The sequence below is a fragment of the Callithrix jacchus genome, chromosome 1, assembly GCF_049354715.1.
Source record: "Callithrix jacchus isolate 240 chromosome 1, calJac240_pri, whole genome shotgun sequence".
NCBI lineage: Eukaryota > Metazoa > Chordata > Mammalia > Primates > Cebidae > Callithrix > Callithrix jacchus.
This window is the reverse complement of record NC_133502.1, coordinates 44168166-44177308: the sequence shown is the minus strand read 5'-3', so window position 1 is coordinate 44177308 and position 9143 is coordinate 44168166. Positions and strand designations below refer to the sequence as shown.

The window sequence follows — 9143 nt, the reverse complement described above, 5'->3', positions numbered from 1 at the left end:
TTGACTTTTACATAACTGTCTTCTTTCTCTGTCTTCACAATATCCTTCATATACACAGGTCTGTATAAAAATTTTCTCTTCTTATAAGGATATCAGACAGATTAGATTAGGGCCTACTCTAAGTATCTCATTTTACCTTATAGACCTTAGCTCCAAATATGGTCACATTCTGATCTCCTGGGGATTATGTCTTAAATACATGAATCTGGGAGGAGGAGGGCAGCACACAAGAGATGTATAATCTTTTCAATAATAACAGCATTAAGTAGGCAAGAGGTAATAACTGAGAGAGGTAATAACTGAGTAATGGAGAAAGAGATAACACTAGATAAATTAAGCCACAGGAAGAAATGAAGACATACAGAGATTATTTTTGCCCAATTTAGTTTGGGCCAAATTTAGTCGTATGAGTCCTTAAAAGTGAAAGCAGAGGAGGAAGAGGAAGAGTGTCAACAGATGCAATATGAAATGGACTCAATTCATTGCTACTGGTTTTGATGATGGAGGTAGGAGGCCGTGAGCCAAGAAATGCAGGTGTTACCTGGAAGCTGGAAAAAACAAAGCAATTGATTATCCCCAAGATAATTCATCCTACAAAAATGAATGGGGCTCAGCCAACACCTTGATTTTAGCATAATGACACCTATGTCAAAACTTTAACCCACAAAACTGTAAGATAATTAATACAAACTGTTAATCCACTAAATCTATGGCAGTTGGTTACTAATAGATAAAATTATAAAAATTTATTATTAGATTTGTAATATACATAGACATAACAGGTGCCTCAGTTTCCTAGGATTGCTATAACAAAGTACTACAAACTGAGTTGATTAAGACAACAGAAAAAAGAGTTTGACTCTTTCTGTTGACATCTATATTATTTAGCAATTGCATTTCTGGTCATATACCAAAAAGAATTTAAAGTAAGATCTTGGAGAGAGATTTGTACACTCATGTTCACAGCAACATTATTCACAATACCCAATAGGTAGCACCAACCCAAATGTCCATAAGTAAACAAGACGCAATATAGGCATACAATAGAATATTATTCATCCTATAAAGGAAGGAAATTCTCATACATGCTACAACATGAATAAACCTTGAGGACATTTTCCCAGGTTAAATGGGCCAGTCGCCAAAAGACAAACCCTGTATCTTTCCACTTATATGAGGTATCTAGAATAGGCAAATTCACAAAGAGGGAAAGTAAAATGGTGGCTCTTATGGACGGGGAGGTAGTAGGGAATATGCACTTAGTGTTGTATGGATATATAGAGTTTCAGTTTTGCAAGATCAGAGCTCTGGAGATCGTTTGCACCACAATATGAATGCACTTAACACTTAACACAATATGAATGCACTAAACTGTACACTTACAATGGTTAAGATGGGAAATTTTATATTATATATGCTTTGCCACAATTAAAAAACATGTCTCCTTAAGAATTGCTCTAAGAATGATAGTAAAAGTAACTATTACGTAGTTAAGAAAATCAAACAACAAAAATTAATTCTTACACTTGTGGAAGCTAGAACTCTGAAATGAATGTGGCCACAGAAACATGCTTCCGCTGAAACATGTAGGGGAGAATCCTTCCTTGCATCTTTGTGGCTTCTGATGGTGGTCATGGATCCTTAGTGTTCCTGGGCTTGTACTGTATCACTCCAGTGTCTGTGTCTGTCATCACTTGGCATTGTCCCCGGGAATCTATGTCATCACACCTTCTTCCTGTAAGGACATCAGTCAAATTGGATTAAACTCAAACTTTACTGCAGTATGACCTTATCTTAACTTCACTAATTACATCTGCAATGACTATATTTCCAATTAAGATCACATTCTGTGGTACTGAGGGTTTAGACATCAATATATCTTTTTGGAGGAAAACACTTATAACAATATGTTTAACAAAAATAGCACAAAAAAACAGGAAGTCAGGGCACTATGTAAGAGTGAAGCTTACATGTGTTATTAGTATTAAATGAGTGTAAATCTGAAGTTGATTTTCAAAACTTTAGATATTTATTGTATGTCCTAGTCAAATTTTAAGATAATATTTTCAAATTAGAATTACAAAATTACTAATGAAATTGTGACAGTTGACAATAACCATTTAACATGAGAAAAGACAGTAGAGTTAGAACATAGGAACAAAAAAGACATCAGACATATAAAACAAAAATAAAAATGTCAGATATAAATTTAACTTTAGCAATAAAAACAGGAATGTTAATGAATTAATCAGTCAAAATGCAGAGGTTAATAGACTATATTTCTTTAAAAGATAAGAACCAGCTTTTTGCTCTCTATAGGATATATACTTTACATTCAAAGATCTAAATAGATTGAAAGTAAAAGGATTAAAAAATACTATAAATATAACAACCAAAAAGGATGTGGAGTGTCTATACTACTCTCTGACAAAAGTTTTTTATTTTGAAACAAAAGTTTTTACTAAAGATAGGGAAGATAACCTTGAGAAAGAAGAATATATTTGGAAAAAATCACATTTCTTTGTATTAAAACTTGCTATACAGCCAGAGTAATCAAGTCTGTGTAGTATCAGTATAAGAATATAGATGAGTATATACAGAGAGATATAATAAATGGAGTAGAATTGACAGCCTGTTGGTACCCATTTTGTGTTTAGATCAGTCAATTTTTGGCAAGGACAGCAACACAGTTAAATGGGGAAACAATAGCCTTTTCAACCACTGACTGAAATCTACCACTGAGACAATATTCCCATGCAAAAGAATGAATTCAAACTCCTACCTCACAACGTATACAAAAATTCACTCAAAATAAATCATAGATCTAAACATAAATGCTAACACTATAAAACACTTAGAGGCAGTCTTAGGAATACTTCCTTATGGCCTAGGATTAGACTATTATTTCTTAGGTTTGAGATCATAAACATAAGTGATGAAAGAAAAATAGACAAATCTAGCTAAATCAAAATTAAAATATTTGTATTGCAAATGATGTCACCAAGAAAATGAAAAGACAGCCCATTGAATGGGAGAACGGGGGAAGTATTGGGTATCGGTCTTCACAGAAAGCTGAAAGTAAGAAGTGTAATCCTATATTCTAATCTGTTCTAAGCAATAATAACAAATCCATTTTAAATATATTAATAGTAAACTGAAATTTTATGTTTTGGTTTAATAGATCTTAATTTTTCTCACAGATGTTAAGTACATTTTCAAGTAACATGAGAACCACTGCCTCAAAATTGAAAATACTTTGTTATACTTAATTCTAATGAGCAGTGTGATCCAATATCAACTTTTAGTTAGATTTTTTGCTACTATCTTAAAAATGCATCTTGCATAATGTATAACAATATGGATTGAATCAAAAGGCATAATATTAACATCCAACTCTGTTGTTTATTCAAGTCAATCTACTTATATATACAAATCTGATATTTACTTCTTAAAATATTTAACAGGCATAAGTGCCCATAAATCAGTTATGACAATAATTATTAAAACAATCAATAGTAAGGAATATGCATTAATTCAAATAATATTGATAGGCTCATGAACCTGCATCAGTCTTCTGTGAAGTAAGAAAAATGAGACATCTTCAAAAAATCAATATTTTTCTTTTTATGTCATTCACTTCAAGATTATCAATAATACATTACTTTTTTACCTTATGTGTCAATGATCTAATTTTTAAATACAGGCAGCTTTACATTTTAATGTAAAATGATAATCTGCAAGGAACTTAGAAGCTAAAAGTCATTTGATGAAAATATTGTTTGAAGTTTATTCCTTAAAATAAATACATATGCATCTCTCTATATATGTTTTTAACAAACCCATAAACCTATATATGTTCATGTTCTATCGTATATTTGTGTGCAGCAGTGTAAAAAAGCTGTCTTTTAAAGTATTCCTTTACCTCCATAGAAAATGCTCATTCATTTTATTGTGAAGGTAAATTGCATGAAGAATATAACAGAAATCTCAGTACCCATCTTTTTTAGCACTTGTGAACTGGGACGTTATACAGGTATGTACTTAGGTAAAAATACAAAATGTGATATTACAACACCCATTCATCAAAAAGGAAACATTTTAATTGGTTATAGGTGGAAAATATCTACTTGACAGTCAGTTTCTCACTTTCACGTAAGTGCTTTGCTGCTTGGATGCCTAATCTTGTTTAGTGTAGGGAAAGTAATTTGACATGAAAGTACCTAGATGGCTGCCGAAAATTAATTGCCAATTAAAAAAGAAAAATGTTTGTGCTACTCTATAAACAAGCCAACGTATAAACCTTTCAGTCTTGTTGCTTTATTTATGTCTTTATAGATCTGGTTTCAAGTTATTTGCATACAATTTACAAATTCATATTATAATTCTCCAGTATATTTACGATTTTATAGTTGTATATATTTTAACTCCATGAGAAATATTTATTTCTCTATGCTTCTGTTGCTTATTATTTAACAAAAACATCACATTGCATTTGATAGTTTATGTGTCTTCTTTACAATAAGACATTTTTATTTGAAAAGGGAGAAAGAGGTACTTTGCCACCACCAATAGACACAAATGGAACACATGATTGTGTGTATGCCACACACACACACACACACACGTGCACACATATACCATCACCACCACCACCACCATCACAGAAACAATTAGAAAACAATTTAGAGAGTATTCCAGACCCCTTTATCTCCATGTTGGTCTACAAAATATTGAAGCTACTAATTTTTTCAGAGGTAATAGGAGGCTATTCTATATGGAGGAATCTACTTTTGAGAAATTAAAGGTTTCTGATCAGTTTAATACTTGTAAACTCTTAGTCATTTGAAAATCTAAATTGGCAAAAAGAGAAGCCATTCCAATTTTTAGCTGTCTCTCCTAAAAGGGTAAACTTGGATAGAAGATAAATCTCTAATTATAATAATTAGAGAAAATCAAACAAAGAGGGGAAAGTGCCAATCTCCTAAAAGCGCTAGAGAAATCATTACTAAGACATGTAGATAAAGTAGAGAAATATTGAAGAAATAAATGGTATTTGACCCTAGATATGATATAAAGGATAATGCCATATCCAGATGTGCCTGGCAAAATAAACTGTAAATAATATTAAAATAATAGAAAAATACAATCCAGCTTTCTATGACATTGGGCTAGGTGATGCATAGGAGTCATAGTTGCACATGACTGCTGCACTAACTTTGAAAGTCCCCCTTAATATTCCCACCAAGTAAATCATTACAATATTGTTTTTGGAAATAACTAAAAAAGACTTTTTCATTTCATATTTGAATCACAGATTTGTAGATTATGTTTATAATTAATCCTTATAATACTTAATATCTGCCACATCATACTTCCCATTTTAAAATGCTACAGCTTTCTCTGGTTACGTAAAATTGCCTGTGAAATAAAAGATGGTCAATATTACAATCAAGCATTCATCACAACTATCATACTGCACCTTGGGGAGAAATGATGAAAATATTTTTCCAAATATTTCAAAAATAATAGCAGGAACTTCAGCATTTTACTTTGTCATTTAAAAAACAAAACAAGTTTCTCATTAAGAGTTAACTAAGATGACATGTATTTTTTCACCTATACCAGCAAACTAGACCCAGCTCACTGGCTTCCTTAATTCTATTCAATTCATTAGCTTTTGTACAGTCACTCTGATTCCTAACAATGGGGTTATCTTTTTCTTGTTCCTATATTGAATTAGGGCACAGATATTAAGGAAGAAGAGATAGGATAGATCCCAGAGACGTTATGTCCCCAATCTCTCTCTCTTTACTGAGCGTATAATCACTTCCAAACTGAAGTATTGCAAAAAGCAGCCAAGAACATATTTTAATATTTATTGATTTTTTACTATCTGTCCTAGGTTCTGAGAACTGCTGTTACATATATTATTTCATTGGTTTTCTGCAAGATAGTATTAATTGTTCTAATACCATGAAAAAAGAATGCAATATATCCTTCTGAGTACATTATTCCATCTTTGCATTTGTAGGTTTTTAGAACATTTTCTTATTCTATGTCTCTCAGTCTTAATTCGTATAGTTCAAAAAATATATTTTAAAACATTATTTCAAAGGAAATAATTGCTTCTCACTCCCCAAATATGTCTCAGTGAAGTATATACTCCAAGAATCACTTTTATGCAAAACTTTAGAGGATAAATCTGTATCGCTTTATATTGCAATAATATATAAACATACTATTATATGGTATAATACATATTTACATATCTTTTAATAATACAAACTTACATGTATTTTTGAGCCAAAAGAATGCTTCAAATAAATGTCTAACTTGAATTGGCACTTTCCAGGTAAGTGAAAAAGGGCTGTGTTGTGGTGAACTGTTCATGAGCCTCTGCTTTCAGGCTGATCTGGTTGTGTGTTCCCATTGCAGAATGTATAAAGACACAAACTCTATTACTTCATATCTGTGAGTAATGCATTTATATTTAAACAGTTGAATCTGTAGCACTTGGAGTAATTTTCCATTGCTTAATGCCACATAATATTAGGTGAATTAAAGAATAAATAAAAAGCATGATTATTTGGTTAATATCAGTCTCCCTTGTGAGACTGAGCTTGAGGGTAGGAGTAGCACTTGCTACTACTAATAAAACTCACTGCTAATAAAATTCACTCTTTTGTTGCATTTCCAGAGTCTAGCTTGAAACTTGGCATAGAAAACACCCTATAGGTTGAAGAGAGAAATGTTCACACATACACACACTCACAGAGAAGCACCTATATCTTTACATTTAGTTTTGTTTATCTGTAAAATATGTTGCAAGTTATCTCACCCCAAGTAAAGGAATTATCACACCATTAACACAGCTATCATTCAAGTAGGAAGCCCATTGTACACACATTTTGTTTTCATACACCTTGCAGTTATTTTATGATGTTAATTAATATTAGAGCAAAGTAAGTTCATGGCCAGTTTGAAGTCATCTAGAAAAATTTTCTCATATTTGATATTTAACAAAATTATGATATATCTTATGTCTTGATGAAACATATGATTTGAACCTCCTCACAGAGCAGTTGCAATAGAAATAAGTCTGTGATTAGAATCATAAAACTTTACCCTAGGTAGTGAATATGCTACCATACTCTGTGTTCATATGTGAATTGCTTAAACTCATTCAGCTTTTAGCTTTGAACTTGAAAAATACAATATTCAACGAGTCAGTCTCTCTGGGTGATTGTGAGAAACAAAGGGGCTAATGTGTGGCAAAATGCCTTGTAAACTATAAAGCACTACATAAATATGTTGCTATGTTAACTGGTGGTTCCTGGCCAAGCACTCTATGGACATTTTGACCAGTTATTCTGACAGATTTGACAAGCTGAGCTTCACATGAGGGGAAAAAACTATAATGGACCCCTTCAGACATCTTTGTATTTCATCTTTCTAACCACTACCATATTGGTTGGTGTAGCACTGGAAGGAAAGTCTCTCTTTGCCATCAACTCCTAGTTTTTTTGTTTCAAATAGAAAAGAGCAACATCCTTCAAAAGTGCTCAGATACCACTACCCTCTACCATGCTATTTAGAATAGATTTGTGCTAATGGTGAATCAATCGTATGTTCCTCTAATTGTTTGTGTTTGCATATTATCAACCTAAATTTTGTTGTATTCTCCACATTCAACATTTTTATTATAAATGAAGATGTGGTAACAAAATCACTTTGAACATTTTGAAGATAGGTAAGTTTTAAAACAAAAACAACCTTATTTTTTTAAAACAAAAACAACTTTACTTTGCCATCACAATGTGGTGGTGGCAAATATTTTGGGTGCTTGTTACTTAGTTTGTATTAGTGATACATATATTTTGAGGAATCTTAACTGTCTTTGAAAATTAAGAATTTCTAAAAATTATATATAGGCTCCATTCCCAAAATAGCTTTTCAGATTGTACTAGCTTTCTGTATTCTTTTTTTGCTGTTTCATAATTGCTTCTGATGGCTTGGTATCAAATATGAAACGTGTGTGTGTGTGTGTGTGTGTGTGTGTGTGTGTGTGAAAGCTGGAATGTATGTGTTGTTTCTGTGAGTGAGAACCACGATCATATGTAGACCACATTACTTCAAAGTTATTATTTACAAATTTCCTTTGTAAAATATTATTTTTCCTATTAGATATATGAATTTGGAAAATGCAACATTATACCAAAAGGAATAAAATGTTTAAATCTACAGGGTGCTAGTGAAGTACAGATGGTTGGTAATTTTTAATAATAAGATATTTTTTAAAAATTGGCTGGGCTCAGTGGCTCATGCCTATAATCCCAGCACTTTGGGAGGCTGAGGCTGGCAGATTACTTGAGGTCAGGAATCCCAGACCAGCTTGGCCAACATGGTGAAGCCCCATCACTACTAAAATATAAAAATTAGACTGGCTTGGTGGTGCACACCTATAGTCCCAACTACTTGGGAGGCTGAGGCAGAATTACTTGAACCCAGGAGGTGGAGGTTGCAGGAAGCCAAGATCTCACCACTGCACTCCAGCCTGGGTGAAGAAACTCCATTTCAAATAATAGTAATAGTAATAAGATGTTTTAAAATTGTATTTCATAAAATATAGTAACTTTACTTATCTGTGAATAACTAGGTTAAGTTACCACTTGCCTTTTGACAAGCCACTTAGACTGAGGTAGCAGCAGACAAACTATTTCAAGCCATATTGTATTTTTCAACTATCAACCATTAATGGGTGGCTGAATATTTTACATATGCCATTTTAACTATCTTAAAGTAGAGAGTAAAATTCAATTTAAACATTAAAACAATCTTTCTCTACTAAATAAACCATAAGTGTCCCTTACACTTCTGACACTAATGTAATTATTATTAGCTTACAATTCTTATCTGAGACAGTTATATAGATAAAGTAAGCCCTAAGTAACATTAAATTGGCCAATTTGACATTCTTCTCAGTAATGACCCTGACATGGCTGTTTTGCTGCAGAATATGGGTATGATTAAATAATAGCAGGTGGGTCTTTACTGACATTAGTTATTTACAAGTTTCTTTTGCTTAATTTATCTTAACTCTTTAGGACATAGATAATGGATATATGTTAAATATTTTTGAAAAT

At 32.2% G+C, this 9143-nt stretch overlaps 1 long non-coding RNA gene across 1 annotated transcript in view; it reads right to left on the bottom strand.

Annotated features, from left to right (window-relative positions):
* Positions 1-731: 731 nt before the first annotated feature.
* Positions 732-9143, bottom strand: part of LOC144579001 (uncharacterized) — a 50811-nt gene continuing 42399 nt past the window's right edge. Inside the window, exon 3 of the long non-coding RNA XR_013525720.1 lies at positions 732-1735. This is a non-coding gene — a long non-coding RNA (uncharacterized LOC144579001). The remainder of the gene's footprint in view (positions 1736-9143) is intronic.